This window comes from Haliotis asinina, chromosome 14, assembly GCF_037392515.1.
Source record: "Haliotis asinina isolate JCU_RB_2024 chromosome 14, JCU_Hal_asi_v2, whole genome shotgun sequence".
NCBI lineage: Eukaryota > Metazoa > Mollusca > Gastropoda > Lepetellida > Haliotidae > Haliotis > Haliotis asinina.
The window spans coordinates 3,909,402-3,928,366 of NC_090293.1; the positions used below are offsets into that span (position 1 = coordinate 3,909,402).

The window sequence follows — 18,965 nt, forward strand, 5'->3', positions numbered from 1 at the left end:
CTAATAAACCCTCTTCATCAGGCACCATGGTGAAGTCTTGTGCAAGCAACTAAGGTAACTCAGTTCTAAGGGTGCCGGTCTCCTAAACTAAGGGTCGGGACATCGATGATCATTTGGGACTATCAAATAGGTTTCTTTCAAAACATGCAATAATTTGGTCCTCATTCGGAAGAAACCTTTGTGCATTTTGAGGCCAACTATTCGTCACATGACTGGAAACAGCTGTGAGTTCACCACAGTGGCATTAGGGACAAATGCATGTGTGAGTTTAACGTGGCCTTTGTTACCCAAGTGCAAGTGCCTTTGAGGGTCTGAAGTCCATACCCAAGCCTTTATAATTAAATGCCTCTACTCGACTCAACTGAAGTTGTACAATTCATATATTTTAAGTGAACAAAATGTATCTTTCGCACTCAATATTTGTCAGAAGACACCCATAAAAACGGTATTGTTTGATTGTGCTGTTGCAATCTATTTTCTTTTCTACTGCAAGAGATCTTAGTCTAAGAGATAAGAGCGAAAATAGGAATTGATACGTTGCGGTTGATGGCCTACTGCCTTCATAGCTCAGTGGATAGAACACTGGTCTTGTAAAGCAGGCGTCGTGAGTTCGATTCTCACTGGAGGCTCATTTTTTCTACAGATTTCTATCACCGAGGTGTCAGGATGCCATTGTGCTACCCAGACGGTGAACGTCCCCTCACATGCAAATCGGCCGCCAAGCAAACGTTTCAGTTGCATCAACATGAAACAATTATCAGCTTGAAAGCAAATTCTGCACCTTTGGAGAGGTAAAGAAGAGAATAAGATGAAATACCCGAGTTGCGATTGACCTACTTAATGTTTGTTCAGTTCAATATGCAACATGTGGCAATTTTCCATATCCGAATGTATTTGACTGCTTGAAGAGTAGCTGAGTAGTTTGCAGTGAAAATGTTCAGCTGTTTATCAGCTGCCCCGGTGGCACAATCGGTTAGCGCGCCGTACTTATAGTCAGTACCTTCCCCATGATCAGCATGGGATGAGGAATGCGGAGGTTGTGAGTTCGAGCCTCACCCGGGGCATGCTTCCTTTTCTTTATTTTTCTGACATTTTCTCAAACACTCTCACTCCCATTACACCCACCAGCGTCATGGAAGTAAGTGTGTGACAGATGAAAATACATCTTGTAAATGGCAACTGACACATTTTGAAATATGTGAAGTTTAGAATATCCCACGCCAACGGTGTTTACACAGACAGATCGTAACTGCAATCGACCACCCCGGGACCAACAGCTGTTAAAAGCATGGCAAATTGCCCCCACTTATCAGATGCCTCCATAGCTCAGTGGTTAGAGCACTGGTCTTGTAAACCAGGGGTCGTGAGTTCGATCCTCACTGTGGGCTAGATGTATTTTGTCGCTGTTTTAAGATTTTGGGGGTTTTTTTTGCAGTTGAGCTAATAAACCCTCTTCATCAGGCACCATGGTGAAGTCTTGTGCAAGCAACTAAGGTAACTCAGTTCTAAGGGTGCCGGTCTCCTAAACTAAGGGTCGGGACATCGATGATCATTTGGGACTATCAAATAGGTTTCTTTCAAAACATGCAATAATTTGGTCCTCATTCGGAAGAAACCTTTGTGCATTTTGAGGCCAACTATTCGTCACATGACTGGAAACAGCTGTGAGTTCACCACAGTGGCATTAGGGACAAATGCATGTGTGAGTTTAACGTGGCCTTTGTTACCCAAGTGCAAGTGCCTTTGAGGGTCTGAAGTCCATACCCAAGCCTTTATAATTAAATGCCTCTACTCGACTCAACTGAAGTTGTACAATTCATATATTTTAAGTGAACAAAATGTATCTTTCGCACTCAATATTTGTCAGAAGACACCCATAAAAACGGTATTGTTTGATTGTGCTGTTGCAATCTATTTTCTTTTCTACTGCAAGAGATCTTAGTCTAAGAGATAAGAGCGAAAATAGGAATTGATACGTTGCGGTTGATGGCCTACTGCCTTCATAGCTCAGTGGATAGAACACTGGTCTTGTAAAGCAGGCGTCGTGAGTTCGATTCTCACTGGAGGCTCATTTTTTCTACAGATTTCTATCACCGAGGTGTCAGGATGCCATTGTGCTACCCAGACGGTGAACATCCCCTCACATGCAAATCGGCCGCCAAGCAAACGTTTCAGTTGCATCAACATGAAAGAATTATCAGCTTGAAAGCAAATTCTGCACCTTTGGAGAGGTAAAGAAGAGAATAAGATGAAATACCCGAGTTGCGATTGACCTACTTAATGTTTGTTCAGTTCAATATGCAACATGTGGCAATTTTCCATATCCGAATGTATTTGACTGCTTGAAGAGTAGCTGAGTAGTTTGCAGTGAAAATGTTCAGCTGTTTATCAGCTGCCCCGGTGGCACAATCGGTTAGCGCGCCGTACTTATAGTCAGTACCTTCCCCATGATCAGCATGGGATGAGGAATGCGGAGGTTGTGAGTTCGAGCCTCACCCGGGGCATGCTTCCTTTTCTTTATTTTTCTGACATTTTCTCAAACACTCTCACTCCCATTACACCCACCAGCGTCATGGAAGTAAGTGTGTGACAGATGAAAATACATCTTGTAAATGGCAACTGACACATTTTGAAATATGTGAAGTTTAGAATATCCCACGCCAATGGTGTTTACACAGACAGATCGTAACTGCAATCGACCACCCCGGGACCAACAGCTGTTAAAAGCATGGCAAATTGCCCCCACTTATCAGATGCCTCCATAGCTCAGTGGTTAGAGCACTGGTCTTGTAAACCAGGGGTCGTGAGTTCGATCCTCACTGGGGGCTAGATGTAATTTGTCGCTGTTTTAAGATTTTGGGGGTTTTTTTTGCAGTTGAGCTAATAAACCCTCTTCATCAGGCACCATGGTGAAGTCTTGTGCAAGCAACTAAGGTAACTCAGTTCTAAGGGTGCCGGTCTCCTAAACTAAGGGTCGGGACATCGATGATCATTTGGGACTATCAAATAGGTTTCTTTCAAAACATGCAATAATTTGGTCCTCATTCGGAAGAAACCTTTGTGCATTTTGAGGCCAACTATTCGTCACATGACTGGAAACAGCTGTGAGTTCACCACAGTGGCATTAGGGACAAATGCATGTGTGAGTTTAACGTGGCCTTTGTTACCCAAGTGCAAGTGCCTTTGAGGGTCTGAAGTCCATACCCAAGCCTTTATAATTAAATGCCTCTACTCGACTCAACTGAAGTTGTACAATTCATATATTTTAAGTGAACAAAATGTATCTTTCGCACTCAATATTTGTCAGAAGACACCCATAAAAACGGTATTGTTTGATTGTGCTGTTGCAATCTATTTTCTTTTCTACTGTAAGAGATCTTAGTCTAAGAGATAAGAGCGAAAATAGGAATTGATACGTTGCGGTTGATGGCCTACTGCCTTCATAGCTCAGTGGATAGAACACTGGTCTTGTAAAGCAGGCGTCGTGAGTTCGATTCTCACTGGAGGCTCATTTTTTCTACAGATTTCTATCACCGAGGTGTCAGGATGCCATTGTGCTACCCAGACGGTGAACGTCCCCTCACATGCAAATCGGCCGCCAAGCAAACGTTTCAGTTGCATCAACATGAAAGAATTATCAGCTTGAAAGCAAATTCTGCACCTTTGGAGAGGTAAAGAAGAGAATAAGATGAAATACCCGAGTTGCGATTGACCTACTTAATGTTTGTTCAGTTCAATATGCAACATGTGGCAATTTTCCATATCCGAATGTATTTGACTGCTTGAAGAGTAGCTGAGTAGTTTGCAGTGAAAATGTTCAGCTGTTTATCAGCTGCCCCGGTGGCACAATCGGTTAGCGCGCCGTACTTATAGTCAGTACCTTCCCCATGATCAGCATGGGATGAGGAATGCGGAGGTTGTGAGTTCGAGCCTCACCCGGGGCATGCTTCCTTTTCTTTATTTTTCTGACATTTTCTCAAACACTCTCACTCCCATTACACCCACCAGCGTCATGGAAGTAAGTGTGTGACAGATGAAAATACATCTTGTAAATGGCAACTGACACATTTTGAAATATGTGAAGTTTAGAATATCCCACGCCAATGGTGTTTACACAGACAGATCGTAACTGCAATCGACCACCCCGGGACCAACAGCTGTTAAAAGCATGGCAAATTGCCCCCACTTATCAGATGCCTCCATAGCTCAGTGGTTAGAGCACTGGTCTTGTAAACCAGGGGTCGTGAGTTCGATCCTCACTGGGGGCTAGATGTATTTTGTCGCTGTTTTAAGATTTTGGGTTTTTTTTTTGCAGTTGAGCTAATAAACCCTCTTCATCAGGCACCATGGTGAAGTCTTGTGCAAGCAACTAAGGTAACTCAGTTCTAAGGGTGCTGGTCTCCTAAACCAAGGGTCGGGACATCGATGATCATTTGGGACTATCAAATAGGTTTCTTTCAAAACATGCAATAATTTGGTCCTCATTCGGAAGAAACCTTTGTGCATTTTGAGGCCAACTATTCGTCACATGACTGGAAACAGCTGTGAGTTCACCACAGTGGCATTAGGGACAAATGCATGTGTGAGTTTAACGTGGCCTTTGTTACCCAAGTGCAAGTGCCTTTGAGGGTCTGAAGTCCATACCCAAGCCTTTATAATTAAATGCCTCTACTCGACTCAACTGAAGTTGTACAATTCATATATTTTAAGTGAACAAAATGTATCTTTCGCACTGAATATTTGTCAGAAGACACCCATAAAAACGGTATTGTTTGATTGTGCTGTTGCAATCTATTTGTCTTTTCTACTGCAAGAGATCTTAGTCTAAGAGATAAGAGCGAAAATAGGAATTGATACGTTGCGGTTGATGGCCTACTGCCTTCATAGCTCAGTGGATAGAACACTGGTCTTGTAAAGCAGGCGTCGTGAGTTCGATTCTCACTGGAGGCTCATTTTTTCTACAGATTTCTATCACCGAGGTGTCAGGATGCCATTGTGCTACCCAGACGGTGAACGTCCCCTCACATGCAAATCGGCCGCCAAGCAAACGTTTCAGTTGCATCAACATGAAAGAATTATCAGCTTGAAAGCAAATTCTGGACCTTTGGAGAGGTAAAGAAGAGAATAAGATGAAATACCCGAGTTGCGATTGACCTACTTAATGTTTGTTCAGTTCAATATGCAACATGTGGCAATTTTCCATATCCGAATGTATTTGACTGCTTGAAGAGTAGCTGAGTAGTTTGCAGTGAAAATGTTCAGCTGTTTATCAGCTGCCCCGGTGGCACAATCGGTTAGCGCGCCGTACTTATAGTCAGTACCTTCCCCATGATCAGCATGGGATGAGGAATGCGGAGGTTGTGAGTTCGAGCCTCACCCGGGGCATGCTTTCTTTTCTTTATTTTTCTGACATTTTCTCAAACACTCTCACTCCCATTACACCCATCAGCGTCATGGAAGTAAGTGTGTGACAGATGAAAATACATCTTGTAAATGGCAACTGACACATTTTGAAATATGTGAAGTTTAGAATATCCCACGCCAATGGTGTTTACACAGACAGATCGTAACTGCAATCGACCACCCCGGGACCAACAGCTGTTAAAAGCATGGCAAATTGCCCCCACTTATCAGATGCCTCCATAGCTCAGTGGTTAGAGCACTGGTCTTGTAAACCAGGGGTCGTGAGTTCGATCCTCACTGGGGGCTAGATGTATTTTGTCGCTGTTTTAAGATTTTGGGGGTTTTTTTTGCAGTTGAGCTAATAAACCCTCTTCATCAGGCACCATGGTGAAGTCTTGTGCAAGCAACTAAGGTAACTCAGTTCTAAGGGTGCCGGTCTCCTAAACCAAGGGTCGGGACATCGATGATCATTTGGGACTATCAAATAGGTTTCTTTCAAAACATGCAATAATTTGGTCCTCATTCGGAAGAAACCTTTGTGCATTTTGAGGCCAACTATTCGTCACATGACTGGAAACAGCTGTGAGTTCACCACAGTGGCATTAGGGACAAATGCATGTGTGAGTTTAACGTGGCCTTTGTTACCCAAGTGCAAGTGCCTTTGAGGGTCTGAAGTCCATACCCAAGCCTTTATAATTAAATGCCTCTACTCGACTCAACTGAAGTTGTACAATTCATATATTTTAAGTGAACAAAATGTATCTTTCGCACTCAATATTTGTCAGAAGACACCCATAAAAACGGTATTGTTTGATTGTGCTGTTGCAATCTATTTGTCTTTTCTACTGCAAGAGATCTTAGTCTAAGAGATAAGAGCGAAAATAGGAATTGATGCGTTGCGGTTGATGGCCTACTGCCTTCATAGCTCAGTGGATAGAACACTGGTCTTGTAAAGCAGGCGTCGTGAGTTCGATTCTCACTGGAGGCTCATTTTTTCTACAGATTTCTATCACCGAGGTGTCAGGATGCCATTGTGCTACCCAGACGGTGAACGTCCCCTCACATGCAAATCGGCCGCCAAGCAAACGTTTCAGATGCATCAACATGAAAGCAAATTCTGGAACTTTGGAGAGGTAAAGAAGAGAATAAGATGAAATACCCGAGTTGCGATTGACCTACTTAATGTTTGTTCAGTTCAATATGCAACATGTGGCAATTTTCCATATCCGAATGTATTTGACTGCTTGAAGAGTAGCTGAGTAGTTTGCAGTGAAAATGTTCAGCTGTTTATCAGCTGCCCCGGTGGCACAATCGGTTAGCGCGCCGTACTTATAGTCAGTACCTTCCCCATGATCAGCATGGGATGAGGAATGCGGAGGTTGTGAGTTCGAGCCTCACCCGGGGCATGCTTTCTTTTCTTTATTTTTCTGACATTTTCTCAAACACTCTCACTCCCATTACACCCATCAGCGTCATGGAAGTAAGTGTGTGACAGATGAAAATACATCTTGTAAATGGCAACTGACACATTTTGAAATATGTGAAGTTTAGAATATCCCACGCCAATGGTGTTTACACAGACAGATCGTAACTGCAATCGACCACCCCGGGACCAACAGCTGTTAAAAGCATGGCAAATTGCCCCCACTTATCAAATGCCTCCATAGCTCAGTGGTTAGAGCACTGGTCTTGTAAACCAGGGGTCGTGAGTTCGATCCTCACTGGGGGCTAGATGTATTTTGTCGCTGTTTTAAGATTTTGGGTTTTTTTTTTGCAGTTGAGCTAATAAACCCTCTTCATCAGGCACCATGGTGAAGTCTTGTGCAAGCAACTAAGGTAACTCAGTTCTAAGGGTGCCGGTCTCCTAAACCAAGGGTCGGGACATCGATGATCATTTGGGACTATCAAATAGGTTTCTTTCAAAACATGCAATAATTTGGTCCTCATTCGGAAGAAACCTTTGTGCATTTTGAGGCCAACTATTCGTCACATGACTGGAAACAGCTGTGAGTTCACCACAGTGGCATTAGGGACAAATGCATGTGTGAGTTTAACGTGGCCTTTGTTACCCAAGTGCAAGTGCCTTTGAGGGTCTGAAGTCCATACCCAAGCCTTTATAATTAAATGCCTCTACTCGACTCAACTGAAGTTGTACAATTCATATATTTTAAGTGAACAAAATGTATCTTTCGCACTCAATATTTGTCAGAAGACACCCATAAAAACGGTATTGTTTGATTGTGCTGTTGCAATCTATTTGTCTTTTCTACTGCAAGAGATCTTAGTCTAAGAGATAAGAGCGAAAATAGGAATTGATACGTTGCGGTTGATGGCCTACTGCCTTCATAGCTCAGTGGATAGAACACTGGTCTTGTAAAGCAGGCGTCGTGAGTTCGATTCTCACTGGAGGCTCATTTTTTCTACAGATTTCTATCACCGAGGTGTCAGGATGCCATTGTGCTACCCAGACGGTGAACGTACCCTCACATGCAAATCGGCCGCCAAGCAAACGTTTCAGATGCATCAACATGAAAGAATTATCAGCTTGAAAGCAAATTCTGGAACTTTGGAGAGGTAAAGAAGAGAATAAGATGAAATACCCGAGTTGCGATTGACCTACTTAATGTTTGTTCAGTTCAATATGCAACATGTGGCAATTTTCCATATCCGAATGTATTTGACTGCTTGAAGAGTAGCTGAGTAGTTTGCAGTGAAAATGTTCAGCTGTTTATCAGCTGCCCCGGTGGCACAATCGGTTAGCGCGCCGTACTTATAGTCAGTACCTTCCCCATGATCAGCATGGGATGAGGAATGCGGAGGTTGTGAGTTCGAGCCTCACCCTGGGCATGCTTCCTTTTCTTTATTTTTCTGACATTTTCTCAAACACTCTCACTCCCATTACACCCATCAGCGTCATGGAAGTAAGTGTGTGACAGATGAAAATACATCTTGTAAATGGCAACTGACACATTTTGAAATATGTGAAGTTTAGAATATCCCACGCCAATGGTGTTTACACAGACAGATCGTAACTGCAATCGACCACCCCGGGACCAACAGCTGTTAAAAGCATGGCAAATTGCCCCCACTTATCAGATGCCTCCATAGCTCAGTGGTTAGAGCACTGGTCTTGTAAACCAGGGGTCGTGAGTTCGATCCTCACTGGGGGCTAGATGTATTTTGTCGCTGTTTTAAGATTTTGGGGGTTTTTTTTGCAGTTGAGCTAATAAACCCTCTTCATCAGGCACCATGGTGAAGTCTTGTGCAAGCAACTAAGGTAACTCAGTTCTAAGGGTGCCGGTCTCCTAAACCAAGGGTCGGGACATCGATGATCATTTGGGACTATCAAATAGGTTTCTTTCAAAACATGCAATAATTTGGTCCTCATTCGGAAGAAACCTTTGTGCATTTTGAGGCCAACTATTCGTCACATGACTGGAAACAGCTGTGAGTTCACCACAGTGGCATTAGGGACAAATGCATGTGTGAGTTTAACGTGGCCTTTGTTACCCAAGTGCAAGTGCCTTTGAGGGTCTGAAGTCCATACCCAAGCCTTTATAATTAAATGCCTCTACTCGACTCAACTGAAGTTGTACAATTCATATATTTTAAGTGAACAAAATGTATCTTTCGCACTCAGTATTTGTCAGAAGACACCCATAAAAACGGTATTGTTTGATTGTGCTGTTGCAATCTATTTGTCTTTTCTACTGCAAGAGATCTTAGTCTAAGAGATAAGAGCGAAAATAGGAATTGATACGTTGCGGTTGATGGCCTACTGCCTTCATAGCTCAGTGGATAGAACACTGGTCTTGTAAAGCAGGCGTCGTGAGTTCGATTCTCACTGGAGGCTCATTTTTTCTACAGATTTCTATCACCGAGGTGTCAGGATGCCATTGTGCTACCCAGACGGTGAACGTCCCCTCACATGCAAATCGGCCGCCAAGCAAACGTTTCAGTTGCATCAACATGAAAGAATTATCAGCTTGAAAGCAAATTCTGGAACTTTGGAGAGGTAAAGAAGAGAATAAGATGAAATACCCGAGTTGCGATTGACCTACTTAATGTTTGTTCAGTTCAATATGCAACATGTGGCAATTTTCCATATCCGAATGTATTTGACTGCTTGAAGAGTAGCTGAGTAGTTTGCAGTGAAAATGTTCAGCTGTTTATCAGCTGCCCCGGTGGCACAATCGGTTAGCGCGCCGTACTTATAGTCAGTACCTTCCCCATGATCAGCATGGGATGAGGAATGCGGAGGTTGTGAGTTCGAGCCTCACCCGGGGCATGCTTCCTTTTCTTTATTTTTCTGACATTTTCTCAAACACTCTCACTCCCATTACACCCATCAGCGTCATGGAAGTAAGTGTGTGACAGATGAAAATACATCTTGTAAATGGCAACTGACACATTTTGAAATATGTGAAGTTTAGAATATCCCACGCCAATGGTGTTTACACAGACAGATCGTAACTGCAATCGACCACCCCGGGACCAACAGCTGTTAAAAGCATGGCAAATTGCCCCCACTTATCAGATGCCTCCATAGCTCAGTGGTTAGAGCACTGGTCTTGTAAACCAGGGGTCGTGAGTTCGATCCTCACTGGGGGCTAGATGTATTTTGTCGCTGTTTTAAGATTTTGGGGTTTTTTTTTGCAGTTGAGCTAATAAACCCTCTTCATCAGGCACCATGGTGAAGTCTTGTGCAAGCAACTAAGGTAACTCAGTTCTAAGGGTGCCGGTCTCCTAAACCAAGGGTCGGGACATCGATGATCATTTGGGACTATCAAATAGGTTTCTTTCAAAACATGCAATAATTTGGTCCTCATTCGGAAGAAACCTTTGTGCATTTTGAGGCCAACTATTCGTCACATGACTGGAAACAGCTGTGAGTTCACCACAGTGGCATTAGGGACAAATGCATGTGTGAGTTTAACGTGGCCTTTGTTACCCAAGTGCAAGTGCCTTTGAGGGTCTGAAGTCCATACCCAAGCCTTTATAATTAAATGCCTCTACTCGACTCAACTGAAGTTGTACAATTCATATATTTTAAGTGAACAAAATGTATCTTTCGCACTCAATATTTGTCAGAAGACACCCATAAAAACGGTATTGTTTGATTGTGCTGTTGCAATCTATTTGTCTTTTCTACTGCAAGAGATCTTAGTCTAAGAGATAAGAGCGAAAATAGGAATTGATACGTTGCGGTTGATGGCCTACTGCCTTCATAGCTCAGTGGATAGAACACTGGTCTTGTAAAGCAGGCGTCGTGAGTTCGATTCTCACTGGAGGCTCATTTTTTCTACAGATTTCTATCACCGAGGTGTCAGGATGCCATTGTGCTACCCAGACGGTGAACGTCCCCTCACATGCAAATCGGCCGCCAAGCAAACGTTTCAGTTGCATCAACATGAAAGAATTATCAGCTTGAAAGCAAATTCTGGAACTTTGGAGAGGTAAAGAAGAGAATAAGATGAAATACCCGAGTTGCGATTGACCTACTTAATGTTTGTTCAGTTCAATATGCAACATGTGGCAATTTTCCATATCCGAATGTATTTGACTGCTTGAAGAGTAGCTGAGTAGTTTGCAGTGAAAATGTTCAGCTGTTTATCAGCTGCCCCGGTGGCACAATCGGTTAGCGCGCCGTACTTATAGTCAGTACCTTCCCCATGATCAGCATGGGATGAGGAATGCGGAGGTTGTGAGTTCGAGCCTCACCCGGGGCATGCTTCCTTTTCTTTATTTTTCTGACATTTTCTCAAACACTCTCACTCCCATTACACCCATCAGCGTCATGGAAGTAAGTGTGTGACAGATGAAAATACATCTTGTAAATGGCAACTGACACATTTTGAAATATGTGAAGTTTAGAATATCCCACGCCAATGGTGTTTACACAGACAGATCGTAACTGCAATCGACCACCCCGGGACCAACAGCTGTTAAAAGCATGGCAAATTGCCCCCACTTATCAGATGCCTCCATAGCTCAGTGGTTAGAGCACTGGTCTTGTAAACCAGGGGTCGTGAGTTCGATCCTCACTGGGGGCTAGATGTATTTTGTCGCTGTTTTAAGATTTTGGGGGTTTTTTTTGCAGTTGAGCTAATAAACCCTCTTCATCAGGCACCATGGTGAAGTCTTGTGCAAGCAACTAAGGTAACTCAGTTCTAAGGGTGCCGGTCTCCTAAACCAAGGGTCGGGACATCGATGATCATTTGGGACTATCAAATAGGTTTCTTTCAAAACATGCAATAATTTGGTCCTCATTCGGAAGAAACCTTTGTGCATTTTGAGGCCAACTATTCGTCACATGACTGGAAACAGCTGTGAGTTCACCACAGTGGCATTAGGGACAAATGCATGTGTGAGTTTAACGTGGCCTTTGTTACCCAAGTGCAAGTGCCTTTGAGGGTCTGAAGTCCATACCCAAGCCTTTATAATTAAATGCCTCTACTCGACTCAACTGAAGTTGTACAATTCATATATTTTAAGTGAACAAAATGTATCTTTCGCACTCAATATTTGTCAGAAGACACCCATAAAAACGGTATTGTTTGATTGTGCTGTTGCAATCTATTTGTCTTTTCTACTGCAAGAGATCTTAGTCTAAGAGATAAGAGCGAAAATAGGAATTGATGCGTTGCGGTTGATGGCCTACTGCCTTCATAGCTCAGTGGATAGAACACTGGTCTTGTAAAGCAGGCGTCGTGAGTTCGATTCTCACTGGAGGCTCATTTTTTCTACAGATTTCTATCACCGAGGTGTCAGGATGCCATTGTGCTACCCAGACGGTGAACGTCCCCTCACATGCAAATCGGCCGCCAAGCAAACGTTTCAGTTGCATCAACATGAAAGAATTATCAGCTTGAAAGCAAATTCTGGAACTTTGGAGAGGTAAAGAAGAGAATAAGATGAAATACCCGAGTTGCGATTGACCTACTTAATGTTTGTTCAGTTCAATATGCAACATGTGGCAATTTTCCATATCCGAATGTATTTGACTGCTTGAAGAGTAGCTGAGTAGTTTGCAGTGAAAATGTTCAGCTGTTTATCAGCTGCCCCGGTGGCACAAACGGTTAGCGCGCCGTACTTATAGTCAGTACCTTCCCCATGATCAGCATGGGATGAGGAATGCGGAGGTTGTGAGTTCGAGCCTCACCCGGGGCATGCTTCCTTTTCTTTATTTTTCTGACATTTTCTCAAACACTCTCACTCCCATTACACCCATCAGCGTCATGGAAGTAAGTGTGTGACAGATGAAAATACATCTTGTAAATGGCAACTGACACATTTTGAAATATGTGAAGTTTAGAATATCCCACGCCAATGGTGTTTACACAGACAGATCGTAACTGCAATCGACCACCCCGGGACCAACAGCTGTTAAAAGCATGGCAAATTGCCCCCACTTATCAGATGCCTCCATAGCTCAGTGGTTAGAGCACTGGTCTTGTAAACCAGGGGTCGTGAGTTCGATCCTCACTGGGGGCTAGATGTATTTTGTCGCTGTTTTAAGATTTTGGGGGTTTTTTTTGCAGTTGAGCTAATAAACCCTCTTCATCAGGCACCATGGTGAAGTCTTGTGCAAGCAACTAAGGTAACTCAGTTCTAAGGGTGCCGGTCTCCTAAACTAAGGGTCGGGACATCGATGATCATTTGGGACTATCAAATAGGTTTCTTTCAAAACATGCAATAATTTGGTCCTCATTCGGAAGAAACCTTTGTGCATTTTGAGGCCAACTATTCGTCACATGACTGGAAACAGCTGTGAGTTCACCACAGTGGCATTAGGGACAAATGCATGTGTGAGTTTAACGTGGCCTTTGTTACTCAAGTGCAAGTGCCTTTGAGGGTCTGAAGTCCATACCCAAGCCTTTATAATTAAATGCCTCTACTCGACTCAACTGAAGTTGTACAATTCATATATTTTAAGTGAACAAAATGTATCTTTCGCACTCAATATTTGTCAGAAGACACCCATAAAAACGGTATTGTTTGATTGTGCTGTTGCAATCTATTTGTCTTTTCTACTGCAAGAGATCTTAGTCTAAGAGATAAGAGCGAAAATAGGAATTGATACGTTGCGGTTGATGGCCTACTGCCTTCATAGCTCAGTGGATAGAACACTGGTCTTGTAAAGCAGGCGTCGTGAGTTCGATTCTCACTGGAGGCTCATTTTTTCTACAGATTTCTATCACCGAGGTGTCAGGATGCCATTGTGCTACCCAGACGGTGAACGTCCCCTCACATGCAAATCGGCCGCCAAGCAAACGTTTCAGTTGCATCAACATGAAAGAATTATCAGCTTGAAAGCAAATTCTGGAACTTTGGAGAGGTAAAGAAGAGAATAAGATGAAATACCCGAGTTGCGATTGACCTACTTAATGTTTGTTCAGTTCAATATGCAACATGTGGCAATTTTCCATATCCGAATGTATTTGACTGCTTGAAGAGTAGCTGAGTAGTTTGCAGTGAAAATGTTCAGCTGTTTATCAGCTGCCCCGGTGGCACAATCGGTTAGCGCGCCGTACTTATAGTCAGTACCTTCCCCATGATCAGCATGGGATGAGGAATGCGGAGGTTGTGAGTTCGAGCCTCACCCGGGGCATGCTTCCTTTTCTTTATTTTTCTGACATTTTCTCAAACACTCTCACTCCCATTACACCCACCAGCGTCATGGAAGTAAGTGTGTGACAGATGAAAATACATCTTGTAAATGGCAACTGACACATTTTGAAATATGTGAAGTTTAGAATATCCCACGCCAATGGTGTTTACACAGACAGATCGTAACTGCAATCGACCACCCCGGGACCAACAGCTGTTAAAAGCATGGCAAATTGCCCCCACTTATCAGATGCCTCCATAGCTCAGTGGTTAGAGCACTGGTCTTGTAAACCAGGGGTCGTGAGTTCGATCCTCACTGGGGGCTAGATGTATTTTGTCGCTGTTTTAAGATTTTGGGGGTTTTTTTTGCAGTTGAGCTAATAAACCCTCTTCATCAGGCACCATGGTGAAGTCTTGTGCAAGCAACTAAGGTAACTCAGTTCTAAGGGTGCCGGTCTCCTAAACCAAGGGTCGGGACATCGATGATCATTTGGGACTATCAAATAGGTTTCTTTCAAAACATGCAATAATTTGGTCCTCATTCGGAAGAAACCTTTGTGCATTTTGAGGCCAACTATTCGTCACATGACTGGAAACAGCTGTGAGTTCACCACAGTGGCATTAGGGACAAATGCATGTGTGAGTTTAACGTGGCCTTTGTTACCCAAGTGCAAGTGCCTTTGAGGGTCTGAAGTCCATACCCAAGCCTTTATAATTAAATGCCTCTACTCGACTCAACTGAAGTTGTACAATTCATATATTTTAAGTGAACAAAATGTATCTTTCGCACTCAATATTTGTCAGAAGACACCCATAAAAACGGTATTGTTTGATTGTGCTGTTGCAATCTATTTGTCTTTTCTACTGCAAGAGATCTTAGTCTAAGAGATAAGAGCGAAAATAGGAATTGATACGTTGCGGTTGATGGCCTACTGCCTTCATAGCTCAGTGGATAGAACACTGGTCTTGTAAAGCAGGCGTCGTGAGTTCGATTCTCACTGGAGGCTCATTTTTTCTACAGATTTCTATCACCGAGGTGTCAGGATGCCATTGTGCTACCCAGACGGTGAACGTCCCCTCACATGCAAATCGGCCGCCAAGCAAACGTTTCAGTTGCATCAACATGAAAGAATTATCAGCTTGAAAGCAAATTCTGGAACTTTGGAGAGGTAAAGAAGAGAATAAGATGAAATACCCGAGTTGCGATTGACCTACTTAATGTTTGTTCAGTTCAATATGCAACATGTGGCAATTTTCCATATCCGAATGTATTTGACTGCTTGAAGAGTAGCTGAGTAGTTTGCAGTGAAAATGTTCAGCTGTTTATCAGCTGCCCCGGTGGCACAATCGGTTAGCGCGCCGTACTTATAGTCAGTACCTTCCCCATGATCAGCATGGGATGAGGAATGCGGAGGTTGTGAGTTCGAGCCTCACCCGGGGCATGCTTCCTTTTCTTTATTTTTCTGACATTTTCTCAAACACTCTCACTCCCATTACACCCACCAGCGTCATGGAAGTAAGTGTGTGACAGATGAAAATACATCTTGTAAATGGCAACTGACACATTTTGAAATATGTGAAGTTTAGAATATCCCACGCCAATGGTGTTTACACAGACAGATCGTAACTGCAATCGACCACCCCGGGACCAACAGCTGTTAAAAGCATGGCAAATTGCCCCCACTTATCAGATGCCTCCATAGCTCAGTGGTTAGAGCACTGGTCTTGTAAACCAGGGGTCGTGAGTTCGATCCTCACTGGGGGCTAGATGTATTTTGTCGCTGTTTTAAGATTTTGGGGGTTTTTTTTGCAGTTGAGCTAATAAACCCTCTTCATCAGGCACCATGGTGAAGTCTTGTGCAAGCAACTAAGGTAACTCAGTTCTAAGGGTGCCGGTCTCCTAAACCAAGGGTCGGGACATCGATGATCATTTGGGACTATCAAATAGGTTTCTTTCAAAACATGCAATAATTTGGTCCTCATTCGGAAGAAACCTTTGTGCATTTTGAGGCCAACTATTCGTCACATGACTGGAAACAGCTGTGAGTTCACCACAGTGGCATTAGGGACAAATGCATGTGTGAGTTTAACGTGGCCTTTGTTACCCAAGTGCAAGTGCCTTTGAGGGTCTGAAGTCCATACCCAAGCCTTTATAATTAAATGCCTCTACTCGACTCAACTGAAGTTGTACAATTCATATATTTTAAGTGAACAAAATGTATCTTTCGCACTCAATATTTGTCAGAAGACACCCATAAAAACGGTATTGTTTGATTGTGCTGTTGCAATCTATTTGTCTTTTCTACTGCAAGAGATCTTAGTCTAAGAGATAAGAGCGAAAATAGGAATTGATACGTTGCGGTTGATGGCCTACTGCCTTCATAGCTCAGTGGATAGAACACTGGTCTTGTAAAGCAGGCGTCGTGAGTTCGATTCTCACTGGAGGCTCATTTTTTCTACAGATTTCTATCACCGAGGTGTCAGGATGCCATTGTGCTACCCAGACGGTGAACGTCCCCTCACATGCAAATCGGCCGCCAAGCAAACGTTTCAGTTGCATCAACATGAAACAATTATCAGCTTGAAAGCAAATTCTGGAACTTTGGAGAGGTAAAGAAGAGAATAAGATGAAATACCCGAGTTGCGATTGACCTACTTAATGTTTGTTCAGTTCAATATGCAACATGTGGCAATTTTCCATATCCGAATGTATTTGACTGCTTGAAGAGTAGCTGAGTAGTTTGCAGTGAAAATGTTCAGCTGTTTATCAGCTGCCCCGGTGGCACAATCGGTTAGCGCGCCGTACTTATAGTCAGTACCTTCCCCATGATCAGCATGGGATGAGGAATGCGGAGGTTGTGAGTTCGAGCCTCACCCGGGGCATGCTTCCTTTTCTTTATTTTTCTGACATTTTCTCAAACACTCTCACTCCCATTACACCCATCAGCGTCATGGAAGTAAGTGTGTGACAGATGAAAATACATCTTGTAAATGGCAACTGACACATTTTGAAATATGTGAAGTTTAGAATATCCCACGCCAATGGTGTTTACACAGACAGATCGTAACTGCAATCGACCACCCCGGGACCCACAGCTGTTAAAAGCATGGCAAATTGCCCCCACTTATCAGATGCCTCCATAGCTCAGTGGTTAGAGCACTGGTCTTGTAAACCAGGGGTCGTGAGTTCGATCCTCACTGGGGGCTAGATGTATTTTGTCGCTGTTTTAAGATTTTGGGGGTTTTTTTTGCAGTTGAGCTAATAAACCCTCTTCACCAGGCACCATGGTGAAGTCTTGTGCAAGCAACTAAGGTAACTCAGTTCTAAGGGTGCCGGTCTCCTAAACCAAGGGTCGGGACATCGATGATCATTTGGGACTATCAAATAGGTTTCTTTCAAAACATGCAATAATTTGGTCCTCATTCGGAAGAAACCTTTGTGCATTTTGAGGCCAACTATTCGTCACATGACTGGAAACAGCTGTGAGTTCACCACAGTGGCATTAGGGACAAATGCATGTGTGAGTTTAACGTGGCCTTTGCTACCCAAGTGCAAGTGCCTTTGAGGGTCTGAAGTCCATACCCAAGCCTTTATAATTAAATGCCTCTACTCGACTCAACTGAAGTTGTACAATTCATATATTTTAAGTGAACAAAATGTATCTTTCGCACTCAATATTTGTCAGAAGACACCCATAAAAACGGTATTGTTTGATTGTGCTGTTGCAATCTATTTGTCTTTTCTACTGCAAGAGATCTTAGTCTAAGAGATAAGAGCGAAAATAGGAATTGATACGTTGCGGTTGATGGCCTACTGCCTTCATAGCTCAGTGGATAGAACACTGGTCTTGTAAAGCAGGCGTCGTGAGTTCGATTCTCACTGGAGGCTCATTTTTTCTACAGATTTCTATCACCGAGGTGTCAGGATGCCATTGTGCTACCCAGACGGTGAACGTCCCCTCACATGCAAATCGGCCGCCAAGCAAACGTTTCAGTTGCATCAACATGAAAGAATTATCAGCTTGAAAGCAAATTCTGGAACTTTGGAGAGGTAAAGAAGAGAATAAGATGAAATACCCGAGTTGCGATTGACCTACTTAATGTTTGTTCAGTTCAATATGCAACATGTGGCAATTTTCCATATCCGAATGTATTTGACTGCTTGAAGAGTAGCTGAGTAGTTTGCAGTGAAAATGTTCAGCTGTTTATCAGCTGCCCCGGTGGCACAATCGGTTAGCGCGCCGTACTTATAGTCAGTACCTTCCCCATGATCAGCATGGGATGAGGAATGCGGAGGTTGTGAGTTCGAGCCTCACCCGGGGCATGCTTCCTTTTCTTTATTTTTCTGACATTTTCTCAAACACTCTCACTCCCATTACACCCATCAGCGTCATGGAAGTAAGTGTGTGACAGATGAAAATACATCTTGTAAATGGCAACTGACACATTTTGAAATATGTGAAGTTTAGAATATCCCACGCCAATGGTGTTTACACAGACAGATCGTAACTGCAATCGACCACCCCGGGACCAACAGCTGTTAAAAGCATGGCAAATTGCCCCCACTTATCAGATGCCTCCATAGCTCAGTGGTTAGAGCACTGGTCTTGTAAACCAGGGGTCGTGAGTTCGATCCTCACTGGGGGCTAGATGTATTTTGTCGCTGTTTTAAGATTTTGGGGGTTTTTTTTGCAGTTGAGCTAATAAACCCTCTTCATCAGGCACCATGGTGAAGTCTTGTGCAAGCAACTAAGGTAACTCAGTTCTAAGGGTGCCGGTCTCCTAAACCAAGGGTCGGGACATCGATGATCATTTGGGACTATCAAATAGGTTTCTTTCAAAACATGCAATAATTTGGTCCTCATTCGGAAGAAACCTTTGTGCATTTTGAGGCCAACTATTCGTCACATGACTGGAAACAGCTGTGAGTTCACCACAGTGGCATTAGGGAC

At 43.3% G+C, this 18,965-nt stretch overlaps 39 non-coding genes across 39 annotated transcripts; all 39 read left to right on the forward strand.

The window, feature by feature from the left end:
* Positions 1 to 556: 556 nt before the first annotated feature.
* Positions 557 to 629, forward strand: Trnat-ugu (transfer RNA threonine (anticodon UGU)). Its single transcript has one exon. It is a non-coding gene; the product is annotated as a tRNA-Thr (tRNA).
* A 325-nt stretch (positions 630 to 954) lies between these two features.
* Trnai-uau (transfer RNA isoleucine (anticodon UAU)) lies at positions 955 to 1,064 on the forward strand. Its single transcript has 2 exons — positions 955 to 992; positions 1,029 to 1,064. It is a non-coding gene; the product is annotated as a tRNA-Ile (tRNA).
* Positions 1,065 to 1,315: 251 nt separating this feature from the next.
* Positions 1,316 to 1,388, forward strand: Trnat-ugu (transfer RNA threonine (anticodon UGU)). Its single transcript has one exon. It is a non-coding gene; the product is annotated as a tRNA-Thr (tRNA).
* Positions 1,389 to 1,996: 608 nt separating this feature from the next.
* Positions 1,997 to 2,069, forward strand: Trnat-ugu (transfer RNA threonine (anticodon UGU)). Its single transcript has one exon. It is a non-coding gene; the product is annotated as a tRNA-Thr (tRNA).
* A 325-nt stretch (positions 2,070 to 2,394) lies between these two features.
* Positions 2,395 to 2,504, forward strand: Trnai-uau (transfer RNA isoleucine (anticodon UAU)). The gene is made up of 2 exons: positions 2,395 to 2,432; positions 2,469 to 2,504. It is a non-coding gene; the product is annotated as a tRNA-Ile (tRNA).
* A 251-nt stretch (positions 2,505 to 2,755) lies between these two features.
* On the forward strand, positions 2,756 to 2,828 carry Trnat-ugu (transfer RNA threonine (anticodon UGU)). Its single transcript has one exon. It is a non-coding gene; the product is annotated as a tRNA-Thr (tRNA).
* A 608-nt stretch (positions 2,829 to 3,436) lies between these two features.
* Positions 3,437 to 3,509, forward strand: Trnat-ugu (transfer RNA threonine (anticodon UGU)). The gene has a single exon. It is a non-coding gene; the product is annotated as a tRNA-Thr (tRNA).
* A 325-nt stretch (positions 3,510 to 3,834) lies between these two features.
* Positions 3,835 to 3,944, forward strand: Trnai-uau (transfer RNA isoleucine (anticodon UAU)). The gene is made up of 2 exons: positions 3,835 to 3,872; positions 3,909 to 3,944. It is a non-coding gene; the product is annotated as a tRNA-Ile (tRNA).
* Positions 3,945 to 4,195: 251 nt separating this feature from the next.
* Trnat-ugu (transfer RNA threonine (anticodon UGU)) lies at positions 4,196 to 4,268 on the forward strand. Its single transcript has one exon. It is a non-coding gene; the product is annotated as a tRNA-Thr (tRNA).
* A 609-nt stretch (positions 4,269 to 4,877) lies between these two features.
* Trnat-ugu (transfer RNA threonine (anticodon UGU)) lies at positions 4,878 to 4,950 on the forward strand. The gene has a single exon. It is a non-coding gene; the product is annotated as a tRNA-Thr (tRNA).
* A 325-nt stretch (positions 4,951 to 5,275) lies between these two features.
* Positions 5,276 to 5,385, forward strand: Trnai-uau (transfer RNA isoleucine (anticodon UAU)). The gene is made up of 2 exons: positions 5,276 to 5,313; positions 5,350 to 5,385. It is a non-coding gene; the product is annotated as a tRNA-Ile (tRNA).
* A 251-nt stretch (positions 5,386 to 5,636) lies between these two features.
* On the forward strand, positions 5,637 to 5,709 carry Trnat-ugu (transfer RNA threonine (anticodon UGU)). Its single transcript has one exon. It is a non-coding gene; the product is annotated as a tRNA-Thr (tRNA).
* A 609-nt stretch (positions 5,710 to 6,318) lies between these two features.
* On the forward strand, positions 6,319 to 6,391 carry Trnat-ugu (transfer RNA threonine (anticodon UGU)). Its single transcript has one exon. It is a non-coding gene; the product is annotated as a tRNA-Thr (tRNA).
* A 308-nt stretch (positions 6,392 to 6,699) lies between these two features.
* Trnai-uau (transfer RNA isoleucine (anticodon UAU)) lies at positions 6,700 to 6,809 on the forward strand. Its single transcript has 2 exons — positions 6,700 to 6,737; positions 6,774 to 6,809. It is a non-coding gene; the product is annotated as a tRNA-Ile (tRNA).
* Positions 6,810 to 7,060: 251 nt separating this feature from the next.
* Trnat-ugu (transfer RNA threonine (anticodon UGU)) lies at positions 7,061 to 7,133 on the forward strand. The gene has a single exon. It is a non-coding gene; the product is annotated as a tRNA-Thr (tRNA).
* A 609-nt stretch (positions 7,134 to 7,742) lies between these two features.
* On the forward strand, positions 7,743 to 7,815 carry Trnat-ugu (transfer RNA threonine (anticodon UGU)). The gene has a single exon. It is a non-coding gene; the product is annotated as a tRNA-Thr (tRNA).
* A 325-nt stretch (positions 7,816 to 8,140) lies between these two features.
* Positions 8,141 to 8,250, forward strand: Trnai-uau (transfer RNA isoleucine (anticodon UAU)). The gene is made up of 2 exons: positions 8,141 to 8,178; positions 8,215 to 8,250. It is a non-coding gene; the product is annotated as a tRNA-Ile (tRNA).
* A 251-nt stretch (positions 8,251 to 8,501) lies between these two features.
* Positions 8,502 to 8,574, forward strand: Trnat-ugu (transfer RNA threonine (anticodon UGU)). The gene has a single exon. It is a non-coding gene; the product is annotated as a tRNA-Thr (tRNA).
* Positions 8,575 to 9,183: 609 nt separating this feature from the next.
* Positions 9,184 to 9,256, forward strand: Trnat-ugu (transfer RNA threonine (anticodon UGU)). The gene has a single exon. It is a non-coding gene; the product is annotated as a tRNA-Thr (tRNA).
* A 325-nt stretch (positions 9,257 to 9,581) lies between these two features.
* On the forward strand, positions 9,582 to 9,691 carry Trnai-uau (transfer RNA isoleucine (anticodon UAU)). Its single transcript has 2 exons — positions 9,582 to 9,619; positions 9,656 to 9,691. It is a non-coding gene; the product is annotated as a tRNA-Ile (tRNA).
* A 251-nt stretch (positions 9,692 to 9,942) lies between these two features.
* Trnat-ugu (transfer RNA threonine (anticodon UGU)) lies at positions 9,943 to 10,015 on the forward strand. The gene has a single exon. It is a non-coding gene; the product is annotated as a tRNA-Thr (tRNA).
* Positions 10,016 to 10,624: 609 nt separating this feature from the next.
* Positions 10,625 to 10,697, forward strand: Trnat-ugu (transfer RNA threonine (anticodon UGU)). The gene has a single exon. It is a non-coding gene; the product is annotated as a tRNA-Thr (tRNA).
* Positions 10,698 to 11,022: 325 nt separating this feature from the next.
* Trnai-uau (transfer RNA isoleucine (anticodon UAU)) lies at positions 11,023 to 11,132 on the forward strand. Its single transcript has 2 exons — positions 11,023 to 11,060; positions 11,097 to 11,132. It is a non-coding gene; the product is annotated as a tRNA-Ile (tRNA).
* A 251-nt stretch (positions 11,133 to 11,383) lies between these two features.
* Positions 11,384 to 11,456, forward strand: Trnat-ugu (transfer RNA threonine (anticodon UGU)). The gene has a single exon. It is a non-coding gene; the product is annotated as a tRNA-Thr (tRNA).
* Positions 11,457 to 12,065: 609 nt separating this feature from the next.
* Positions 12,066 to 12,138, forward strand: Trnat-ugu (transfer RNA threonine (anticodon UGU)). The gene has a single exon. It is a non-coding gene; the product is annotated as a tRNA-Thr (tRNA).
* Positions 12,139 to 12,463: 325 nt separating this feature from the next.
* Trnai-uau (transfer RNA isoleucine (anticodon UAU)) lies at positions 12,464 to 12,573 on the forward strand. The gene is made up of 2 exons: positions 12,464 to 12,501; positions 12,538 to 12,573. It is a non-coding gene; the product is annotated as a tRNA-Ile (tRNA).
* A 251-nt stretch (positions 12,574 to 12,824) lies between these two features.
* Trnat-ugu (transfer RNA threonine (anticodon UGU)) lies at positions 12,825 to 12,897 on the forward strand. Its single transcript has one exon. It is a non-coding gene; the product is annotated as a tRNA-Thr (tRNA).
* Positions 12,898 to 13,506: 609 nt separating this feature from the next.
* Positions 13,507 to 13,579, forward strand: Trnat-ugu (transfer RNA threonine (anticodon UGU)). Its single transcript has one exon. It is a non-coding gene; the product is annotated as a tRNA-Thr (tRNA).
* Positions 13,580 to 13,904: 325 nt separating this feature from the next.
* Positions 13,905 to 14,014, forward strand: Trnai-uau (transfer RNA isoleucine (anticodon UAU)). Its single transcript has 2 exons — positions 13,905 to 13,942; positions 13,979 to 14,014. It is a non-coding gene; the product is annotated as a tRNA-Ile (tRNA).
* A 251-nt stretch (positions 14,015 to 14,265) lies between these two features.
* On the forward strand, positions 14,266 to 14,338 carry Trnat-ugu (transfer RNA threonine (anticodon UGU)). Its single transcript has one exon. It is a non-coding gene; the product is annotated as a tRNA-Thr (tRNA).
* Positions 14,339 to 14,947: 609 nt separating this feature from the next.
* On the forward strand, positions 14,948 to 15,020 carry Trnat-ugu (transfer RNA threonine (anticodon UGU)). Its single transcript has one exon. It is a non-coding gene; the product is annotated as a tRNA-Thr (tRNA).
* Positions 15,021 to 15,345: 325 nt separating this feature from the next.
* Positions 15,346 to 15,455, forward strand: Trnai-uau (transfer RNA isoleucine (anticodon UAU)). Its single transcript has 2 exons — positions 15,346 to 15,383; positions 15,420 to 15,455. It is a non-coding gene; the product is annotated as a tRNA-Ile (tRNA).
* A 251-nt stretch (positions 15,456 to 15,706) lies between these two features.
* Positions 15,707 to 15,779, forward strand: Trnat-ugu (transfer RNA threonine (anticodon UGU)). Its single transcript has one exon. It is a non-coding gene; the product is annotated as a tRNA-Thr (tRNA).
* A 609-nt stretch (positions 15,780 to 16,388) lies between these two features.
* On the forward strand, positions 16,389 to 16,461 carry Trnat-ugu (transfer RNA threonine (anticodon UGU)). Its single transcript has one exon. It is a non-coding gene; the product is annotated as a tRNA-Thr (tRNA).
* A 325-nt stretch (positions 16,462 to 16,786) lies between these two features.
* On the forward strand, positions 16,787 to 16,896 carry Trnai-uau (transfer RNA isoleucine (anticodon UAU)). The gene is made up of 2 exons: positions 16,787 to 16,824; positions 16,861 to 16,896. It is a non-coding gene; the product is annotated as a tRNA-Ile (tRNA).
* Positions 16,897 to 17,147: 251 nt separating this feature from the next.
* Positions 17,148 to 17,220, forward strand: Trnat-ugu (transfer RNA threonine (anticodon UGU)). Its single transcript has one exon. It is a non-coding gene; the product is annotated as a tRNA-Thr (tRNA).
* A 609-nt stretch (positions 17,221 to 17,829) lies between these two features.
* Positions 17,830 to 17,902, forward strand: Trnat-ugu (transfer RNA threonine (anticodon UGU)). Its single transcript has one exon. It is a non-coding gene; the product is annotated as a tRNA-Thr (tRNA).
* A 325-nt stretch (positions 17,903 to 18,227) lies between these two features.
* Positions 18,228 to 18,337, forward strand: Trnai-uau (transfer RNA isoleucine (anticodon UAU)). Its single transcript has 2 exons — positions 18,228 to 18,265; positions 18,302 to 18,337. It is a non-coding gene; the product is annotated as a tRNA-Ile (tRNA).
* A 251-nt stretch (positions 18,338 to 18,588) lies between these two features.
* On the forward strand, positions 18,589 to 18,661 carry Trnat-ugu (transfer RNA threonine (anticodon UGU)). Its single transcript has one exon. It is a non-coding gene; the product is annotated as a tRNA-Thr (tRNA).
* Positions 18,662 to 18,965: the final 304 nt, after the last annotated feature.